Below are 10,193 nucleotides of genomic sequence, written 5' to 3' on the forward strand. Positions count from 1 at the left end.
GTGGATCTGCATAGTTCAAACTCATGTTGTTCAAGGGTAAACTGTACTTTCAAGAATAACTTTGGATATTCACATCTTGCTAAAGAACCAGATTTGGCTATTATGAATAATGCTATGAACATTCACGTATAAATTTTCGTGTGAACAGGTTTTCATTTCTCTTGGGTATATGCCCAAGGATGAAATTGCTGATCATACAGTAACTCTACATTTAACCTTCTAAGAAACAGACTGTTTTTCAAAGGGTCTGGACCAATTTACATTCACACCAGGAAAGTATGAAGGATCCAATTTTAGCACCTCTTCATCCATCAATATTCACTATCATCTGTCTTAGTATTGCAACTTGGTGTGAGTGATGACTTCACTGTCATTTTAATTTGCACTGCCCTTATGGCTAATGATGATGAGCATCACTTCATGAGCTTATTGGCCACTGGTATATTGTTTTTGGAGACATGACTATTCAGATAATCTGTCCACTTCAAAATTAGGTTATCTGACTTACATGGTTGACTTGTAAGAGATCTTTATATATTCCAGATCTAAGTCCCTATAGACATGATTTCCAAACTTTCCTCACATTTTGTGGGTGTCTTTTCAATTTCTTGATGGTATACTTTGAGAAACTAAAGTTTTAAATTTTGATAAAGCCCAATTTACTTTTTCTTTTGTTGCTTGTGCTTTTGGTGTCATATCTAAAAAAAAAAAAAAATCACTGCCTAATCCAAGGTCATGAAGATTTATCTCTGTTTAAAAATTTTATTGTTTTACCTCTTGGATACATTTGGAGTTAATTTTTATGTGTGTTAATAATAAAGTGAGGGAGAAGGTCCACATTTATTCTTTTGCATGTGGACATACAGCTGTTCCAGCACCTTTTGAAAAGGCATTCCTTCTCCCCCATTGTTTTGTTTCTCTCATCAAATACCAATTGCCTACATAAATGTGAAGGTTTATTTCTGGATTCTAAATTTTATCCCACTGATATATAGGTATGTCCTTATGCCTGTACTACACTGTCTTGATTACTATAGCTTTCTAGTAAGTTTTGAATTCAGGATGTGTGAGTCCTCAATGTTCAAGACTGTTTTGGCTATTCTGAGATCTCGGAATATCTATATGAATTTTAGGACCAGATTAACAATTTCTGCAAAGAAGCGAGCTGGGACTTCAATAGGGATTGTGTTGAATCTTTAGATCAACTTAGGGAGCAATTACCTTCATTCTATCAAGTGTTCTGATCCATGAACATGGGATGTCTTTCCATTTATTTAGACATTTAATTTCTTTCAATAATGTTTACTTTTCAGAGTTAAAGTTTTACACTTCTTTTTGATACTATTGTTAATGAAACTTCAAAATTTTTCACTGCAAGTACATGGAAATACAATAGAATTTTGTATATTTATCTTGTATCCTGCAACTCTACTGATCTTATTCTCATCTCAGAATAGTTTTTTGCAGATTCCTTAGGATTTCCTCCATACAAGATCATGTCATTTGTCAATAGTTTTATTTCTTCCTTTCCAATCTATTCTACTTTCTTGCCTAATTGTCCTGACTACAACCTCCTGTACAACGTAGACTAGAAGTGGCAAGAGTGGACATCCTTGTCTTGCTCCCTATTTAGGAGGAAAACCTTTAATCATTATGCATGATGTTAACTGTAGATTTTTCACAGGTGCCTTTTATCAGGTTAAAAAAAATTTCCCAACTAACCCTACTTCTTTGATTTTTTTGGGTTTTTTTTACCATGAAGGAACCTTGGATTTTTGTCAGAATATGCCTTTTCAGCATTAACGTGACCATATGGCTTTGTTCTCTATTCTATTGATATGGTACATTCATTAATATATTTTTGGATGTGAAACCAATCTTGCATTCCTGGGATAATCCTACATGGTCATGACGTTGCTGGATTCAACTTGCTAGTATTTTGTTGACAATTTTTGCACCTATATTCTTAAGAGATATTGTTCTGTCATTTTCTTACAGTGTCTTTGATTTTGTTACCAGGATAATACTGGCCTCACAGAATGATCAGGGCAGTGTGCCTTCCTCTTCTATTTCTCTGAAGAATTTGTGAGAAATTGGTATTTTTACACGTTTGGTAGAATTCAACAATAAAAAACATCTGAGTTTTTCTTTGTGTTCTAATTCAATCTCTTTACTTGCTTTTCAGATTTTCTATTTCTTCCTGAGTCAGTTTTGTTCATTTTGGTCTTGTTAAGAATTTGTCTAGGGCTTCCCTGGTGGCGCAGTGGTTGAGAGTCCGCCTGCCGATGCAGGGGACATGGGTTCGTGCTCCGCTCTGGGAAGATCCCACGTAACATGGAGCGGCTAGGCCCGTGAGCCATGGCCACTGAGCACGTCTGGAGCCTGTGCTCTGCAACGGGAGAGGCCACAACAGGGAGAGGCCACAACAGTGAGAGGCCCGTGTACCGCAAAAAAAAAAAATTTGTCTAGTTCACCTATAAAACTGATCAGTATATAAGTGAATCGTTCTATAGGAGTCTCTTATTATCTTTTTAACTTCTGCAAGATCAGTAGTAATGCACCCTTTCATTCCAAATTTCAGTAATTTGAGTCTTTTTCATGGTCACTCTAGGTAAAGGTTTGTCAATTTTGTTGATCTTTTTGAAAAACAACTTTTGATTTTATTAATTTTATTTTTTTCTTTCTTGATTTTATTAATCATTTCCTTCATTCTGCTTAGGTTTAGTTTCCTCTTTCTGCATTAAGATTAAAAGTCAGTTTATTGATTTGAAGTCCTCTTTTTAAATATAGGCATTTATCACAACAAATTTCCTAAGAAAAGCTTTAATTGCACCCAAAATGTTTTGTATGTTATGTCTTCATTTCCATTAATGTTAAAGTATTTTCTAACTTCCCTCATGATTTCTTCTTTGACTCACTCATTATTTAGGAGTGTGTTGTTTAATTTCCACATAGCTGTGAATTTCTCAAATTTCTTCTTCTTATGTTCTAATTTCATTCCACTGTGGTCAGAGAATGTATTCTGTTGTGGTTTCAGTCCTTTAAAATGTGTTGAGGTTTGTTTTATGGCCTAGCATAATGTCTATTTTGGAAATCTTTCTATGTACATTTAAGAAGAATATAATCTGCTTTTGTTTGGTTGAGTGTTCAAAAGATGCTTCTTAGGTCTAGTTGATTTACAGTGTTATTCAAGTCTTTTCTAATTGATCTTTCACCTAGTTTTCCATTATGAAAGTGTTGTATTGAAGTCTCCAACTCTTAATGTTGAAATTTTCTATTTCTCTGTTCAATTCTCATCAATATTTGCTTCATATATTTTGGTGCTAGTTAGTGGCATGCTTGTAATTGTTATAACTTCCTAAGGGACTGCACCTTTTATTACAAAATGTCCCTCTTTACCTCTAATATTTATTTTAAAAGTCTATTTTGTCTGAAATTAGTATAGCCACTCCAGTTTTCTTATAGTTGCTATTCACATGATTTTTTCTATGCTTTTACTTTCAACATAATTGTATCTTTCAATCTACGTGTGTCTCCTACAGACAGCATATAGTTGGATGCTATTTTTCCTCTGGTCTGACAATCTGGTATTTGACTGGATTGTTTAATCCATTCACACTTGACATTAATATTGATATAGCTGGATTTCTGGCTACCATTTTACTTTGTTTTATATGTTTCATGTCTTTTGTTCCTCTATTCCATTACTGACATAGGTATTCATTTTTTAATACTTTCTATGTGGCATCACTTTAAAATTTCATTTTTCTGCCTGGTATCATATAGAAATACAATCAGTGCTTTTTTATTGATTGTATCTCCAACTAATTCATTAAATTCACTTATTAAACCAAGTAAGTTCTTTTGAACTTTCTATGTAGTGTCATAATTTTCTTGCTAAGCCTTATTTATTTTTCTTATTGCACTAGTTAGAAGCTCCAGTATGCTATGAATGGGTATGCTGTTAGCAGGTATCCTTCACTCATTACCAATCTTGAAAGGGGTGTGGGGTTTCACTAACACCACTAAGTATGATTTTTGCTATACATTTTACCAATGCTCTATATTAGATTAATAAAATACCCTTCTATTCCCAGATTTTATCATTAATGATTTTCAATTTTATCCTTTTCATATATTTAGATGATAATATAATCTCATTTTTTCAATTAAGTTCTATCATATTGGTTGATCTCTTAAAATATTAAACCTAGCTTATTTCTGAAAGAAACCTCAGTCAGTCATAATATGCCCATTTTTTTTGCTTCATGTTTCTGTATTCAACTTGCTAACATTTTGTTTAGGACTTTGTATCAATGTTATGAGAAAGATGAGTCATTCTTTTCCTTTATCAGGTTTTGAAATCAGGGTTATTCTGGCTTCATATAAAAAACTGGAAAGTCTTTTTCCATTCTCTGAAGAGTTTTTGTTTGCAAACAGTATTACTCCTTCCTTAAATGTTAGAAATAATTCATCATAATGCCATCTGGGCTTGGAGTTAACTTAGTGATAAAGGTTTTCAATTATGATTGAATTTTTAAAAATAGATACAGGAATCATTATATTTTACTTTTCTGTTAATTTTGTTTTTTTCACACAAAATTTCAAAATTTAACAGAATTTCAAGTTTATAAAGTTCTTCATAATATTCTCTAATTACATTTGTAATATATGCAGGATCTGTAGTGATGTCTCTTTTTATTCTTGATATTACTGACATGTTTTGTTTCGCTTTCTCTTGGTCACTCTTACTAGAAATTTATCCATTTAATCAATACTGTCAAAGCACTGACATTTTGACTTTCCTGACTCTCTATTGTATGCAGTGTTCTATTTCACCATTTCCTGTTAGTTTTATGATTCAATTTTCTTCAGGCTTGATTTTTGTTCCAGCTTGAGATAAAACTCAAATCTTTAACTTTCAGTCCCTTTTTTGTTTTTTTTTTTGCATTTAAAGCTACAAGATTTCCTCTAAGTCCTGTCTTTGTCAAGTCTCACAAATTCTGATAAGCCCTCTTGATTATTACTTGGTTCAAAATACTTTCTAATTTCCATTGTAATTCCTTCTATGATCTGTGCATTATTTAGAAATACATTTATTTCCAGGCAATTGCAGATTTCCAAGTTGCAGTTTTGTTGTTGAAGGTTAGCTTAATTTAATTCCACTGTAATCAGAGAATATCCTCTGAATAATTTCCATCCTGTATTATCTGTTGAGGCTAGTTTCACAGCCAATTTTTTCAAAAGCTCCATGTGTATTTGAGCAAAACCTATATTCCAACACTGTTGGGTACAGTGTTATTCTATGTCGACGCCAACTAGTTCAAATTTCTTAGCTGTGTTCTTTATAATCTTCCAGCTATTAAAACAGGAGTGTGTTCAGAGTGATCCACTATGATTCCACAACTTGTCTATTCCACTATGATTTGTCTATTTCTTTTAACTGAATCACTGTCTCTCCCCCCTTACAGTATATAGTTTGAAGCCATGGGTACATACTGATTGAGTTTATTTTCTCTATTCCTGGTGGACTGGTTTTTCTCATTACAAAATGTCTCTATCTCTAGTGATGCTTGTTGCTGAGATATTACCTTAATACATTATAAATATCAATACTAAATAAAGCACAATTCCTGTTATATTTTACATTTACACCAAAACAAATCTAAGCTAGGCTGTATAACTTGTTCAAAGAAAACACAGTTCAGAGCCAGTATTTAAACCCAGGATTTTTTTTTTTTTTTTTTTTTTTTTTACAAATCAGATATTAGGAAGTAACAAGGTTACCTTTAAGGGATATATAGTGGTCAACAAAAGAACAAAACATGACCAACTTGTGCCAGGTGACAATCTTATAATGAGCATGAACTAATCCTTACTACTCTAAGTGTGGTCCATGGACCAGCAGCATTAGCATCTTCTAAGTGCTAGTAGAATTTTGCTTTTACTTAAAAAATTTTTATCGATGTAGTGGTATAAAATTAAGAAGCATAAAATGCTCACAGTGAAATAAAGTAGTTGCTTGCCAACACTCAATGCCTAGTAACAATCATTTTTAACTAACTTGGTTTTTTTTTAATCTCAGTATTTTAAAATACACTCACAGTAGTATTTCTTGAATTACAAATTTTAGCCACTATCAAGGTCCTATACATACAGATGAGGATTTAGCTCTTTTCTATACCCTATACGCCTTTTCATCACATTTGTAATTAAATCAATACTTGAGTTGTTACAAGCAAATACATAACCAGAGAATCACAACTGCATTATCTTTTTTATATTTCCTTTTTCCTGAAGCTATCAAATTTTATCTCTGAATTTCCTATAAACCTATCCTTCACTTTTTTTTCAAATTCATCAGAATGGTCATATACCAACATTTTCCCTATTCTCCACTCCTTCAAGGTCACATTTAAAGATCATCTCTTCAGAGAAAGCCTTCCCCCAAGAGAACTACTTCCTTATCTGAATTTCCCATTAGGAATTTATATTTTAGTCATGATATTTGTGGGCAGAGACTTGTCTTACTTTTATATCCTCAGTGAGATGCTTTTCATGTAGAAGTTTTATTAAATGCTGCTTAAATGAATACTCAACTTATAAAAATGAACCTCTGGAAAGCCACCCAGGGTTATTTTTTCCTTAATAAAGAGTACCAGAACAGGCCTCAGCAACTTTTGCCATAGCTTTACCATAAGCTATTTCATATCAGCAGCACTATACACAGCAGAACCTCAAAGGTATACTAATGATACCACAGTTCGTAGATACATATAGTGCCTGTATATAATTAATGGTTAAATTTAATAAGATCTGTATACAAACGCCCCTTATATCCCTAGAAATTTAATCAGAAGTTCAAAAATTCACATTATATCCAATTATCTCCCCTACCCAAACAGTTATGTTTACTTCCCTCTAGATATTACCTGACTACAATCTTTCTGTCCTACTTAGATTGGTAAAGATAAAAAAGGGATACAAAGTTACCTGAGTCTATAGTAATGCATTAGCTTTAGAGAACAGAATAAGTATTTAAACGATGTAAGGATATGATACAAAATAAGATAGAAGAATATGTTTCTTTGTATTTTAATATAATCTCACTCAACTTAATGAGAACTAGTACTCTTGTGCATTTAAAATCAGAGTTTATTTTTATTTTTAACAAGTATCCAATATATTATTTAAAATGTGATATCAAATGAAATACATCTGTACACACCCACTATAAAGAGAACTATATGATTTGCACAGGCAAAGATGCAGGGATCATGCAATATTTATTTTCATACCAGAATTCAAGATATTAAGTAGCTAGGAAATACAGCAGAATTGAAGGTTGAGGTGAAGTACAAGCGTCAATAAGATAAACAGCTGAAAATTCAAGATGTACCTAGATACACCAATTCTGAAAAGACGCAAATCATTTCCATTAAGACACTGTTCATGCATTTCTGTTGAGGCAGAAGTCAATCTTAGGACGTAGTCTGTACAAATCTGCAGATAAGACTGAGAGTTAAGTAGATTAATTTGATTACGGTCAGACTCAACATTTCCAAAAATGTATTATTGAAGGATGAACAAACTAAGAAGACATACTTCACAAGAGCTCAACTCAGTGTAATCAGTCCTTCAGCCAGATGCTTCATTTTTGTATTTTCAATAGCTTTCCTGTGATATCTTGAATGTTCTTCCCCATTTGTTTTGCAAATAGTTATGTCGCCATTTACTGGCTACAATATATGACAAAATCATAATGAAAAGAGTATTAAATCCCAATCTAGCATAACAGCCCGTTTAAGTGGGTTTCACATAGTTCTTCTTTTTAACATTTTATTCCTAATGAATTACTCAGTACGATCATCTTTTTCTCGGTCTTGACCATCTATGAGTCTTCAGAGCAGTAAATACCGGCTCGTCACAAAGCAAGCCACACGTGCTGGCTTACAATGTTGGAAACTTCATCTTCAACACAGTATCACGGAAAGGTGTAAGTCAGTTTTCCAAGCACAGCAAGGTTGTAATCAGAGAGACAAAGCAAAATAATTGCTTCCTCTGTACAGGACACATTCTTGAACTTGCCAAAAATGAAAGTAGGTGGGGGAAGGGCGACAAGCAGGAAATGGTTTTTTTCTTTTTAACTTCCTCAAAAATAAACTGTGTTAAAGAACCACGCCTGCCGGTACACGGCTTTCATCCTTCAATCACAGCATCCCTACACTGGTGAGCTCCACAGGTGTACATTACACGTTTGTGCTCCAGGCGCTTTCCTTTAAAAAGGCATGTGGGCATAAAGGCTCGTAATTTTCTATTTTCCCTGATGTTCTAGTATCGTCTGCATAAAACGTACATCAAGGAAAGCCTCCCCACCGCCTGATGAAGATCACTTAACTGTTCTGGCACCTGGTTTCCTCAGATAAATTATAACTGGAACTCCTGGAAATTTGGCGACGGAATCCCAAAGTTGCGGAGAGGACGACATTTTCTCCGTTAGTTTGTAAAAGTAGTCCGGTAGGGCCCCACGCTTCCACTCACTTACTCGGCGAGTACCAAACCCTGAGGCAACGTCCCTCCGCGGCCCCGACTCGCCCGCGCCGCCGCCCACCATTCCCGCTTCGCCCGCCGCCCGCTCGGACAGCGGGTGGGGAGACACGTCCTTTCGCCCTTCGCCGTTGTCTTGCCGGCCGGGTCGGAGCCCCAACGACTCCGCGGACATCTCTGAATCAACCCCGCCGCAACCGCCCGGCTCGCGCGGCTCTCCGAGGCCTCCGGGGCCGGCCCTCAGAGAGGCGCGCGGCGCGCGAGAAAACTCCGTCCCGGCCAACCGTCGCTCGCCCGGGCTTCTCGCCCGGCCCCAACGTACCTAGAGCGGCGCTGCGCCGGCCGCTTCTCTCCCCACAACCTCCGAAAACCGCTGCCGCCGAGCACAATAACGTTTCCGCGCTGACCAGCTTAAGTAAGTCTCCCTTGGGCCCAGCCCCGATGGACTTCCGGCCAATGGCAGCGCGCACTTGCGGCAGCCCAGCCAGTCAGAGACGACCAGGTGGAGGGGGCGGGGAGAACGTGGCGGGGAAGTGGAAGTCGGCTGAGGGGTGCGGAAAGTTCGCCTTCCTGCGCTTCTTTGACAGGCCGTTATACATACCAACGGGTCACTGGACCAAGCGCCTGAGCTGGGCCTCTCCTTTGAGCGACTGAAATTTTTCCGAAAATCACTATTAAAAAAACTGTATTTACAAAAACAGGCGGCCCGTCCGCAAGCACTGGCTAACCCATTTGAATTTTTAAAACACTACAATAAAATATAATTGATCTTGGTTTCAGAGGTTTGTGACAACTCCTTAAATTTTGCGACCCAGGCGAGTGGTCATGGACCCATTGTGTTCTCTCGAGTTTCCTAAATTGACCCAGGGATCTGCCAAGCTAGGCTGCATCAGACTTCATGAGACCTACTCTGCAGCCGAATAACCACAATTTTGGTGATTATCCTGCGTTCATTGAATAGTTAAGTACCCTCACTGTACCCGGTGCAGGAAATATCACCATCAGCTAGTTCGATTAAGGCCTCCTCATCATGGAGGGTGGAGCTGCCTGCTTGTAACTACTGGCTACTAGAAAAATGAGCCAAGGTCGGACAATCTAGAAATAGGTCATTAACAGAAAAACATACTTTAACCCAGTCTGTTCCCAAAATATGGTCCAGGGATCCCTGGAGGTCTACAAGGTCATTCTATTTTCATAACAATAGGAAGATGTTATTGGCCTTTTTCATTCTCATAGTCTCAAGTGTTCAATGGAATTTTCCAGAAGCTTCTAGAAAATTGACATGTCTTTTGCAACAGATTGAATACAGAAACAGATGTGAGAATCCAGCTGTTTTACATCAAACACTAGGGAAAATGTAAAACGTTGCCAATCTTTGCACAATTTTTTTGTTTCGTAAAAATTTTTTCTCCCAGTTTTACTGAGATATCATTGGCATACAGCACTGTATACGTTTAAGGTATACAGCATAATGATTCAACTTACATACATCATGAAATGATTATCACAATAAGTTTAGTGAACATTCATCATATATAAATATGAAGTTAAAGAAGCAGAACAAAAATTTTGTGTGTAATGAGAAATCTTAGGATTTACTCTCTTAACGTTCACATATAACATACAGCAGTGTTAACTGTGTTTAA

General features: G+C 36.2%; 1 protein-coding gene across 3 annotated transcripts in view; it reads right to left on the minus strand.

Annotated features, from left to right (window-relative positions):
- The window catches only part of ATF7IP2 (activating transcription factor 7 interacting protein 2), a 55,875-nt gene extending 46,936 nt beyond the window's left edge, over positions 1 to 8,939 (minus strand). For 2 of the 3 annotated variants that reach the window (XM_060120490.1, XM_060120488.1), the window contains exon 1: positions 8,870 to 8,939. The gene's annotated coding sequence lies outside the window, so the exon portion shown is untranslated. Of the gene's footprint in view, positions 1 to 7,399; positions 7,465 to 8,869 lie in introns of those variants that run through there. The other variant, XM_060120489.1, reaches the window with a different exon arrangement.
- Between the last annotated feature and the right edge of the window lie 1,254 nt (positions 8,940 to 10,193).

Source organism: Mesoplodon densirostris, chromosome 16 (assembly GCF_025265405.1).
Source record: "Mesoplodon densirostris isolate mMesDen1 chromosome 16, mMesDen1 primary haplotype, whole genome shotgun sequence".
Classification (NCBI taxonomy): domain Eukaryota; kingdom Metazoa; phylum Chordata; class Mammalia; order Artiodactyla; family Ziphiidae; genus Mesoplodon; species Mesoplodon densirostris.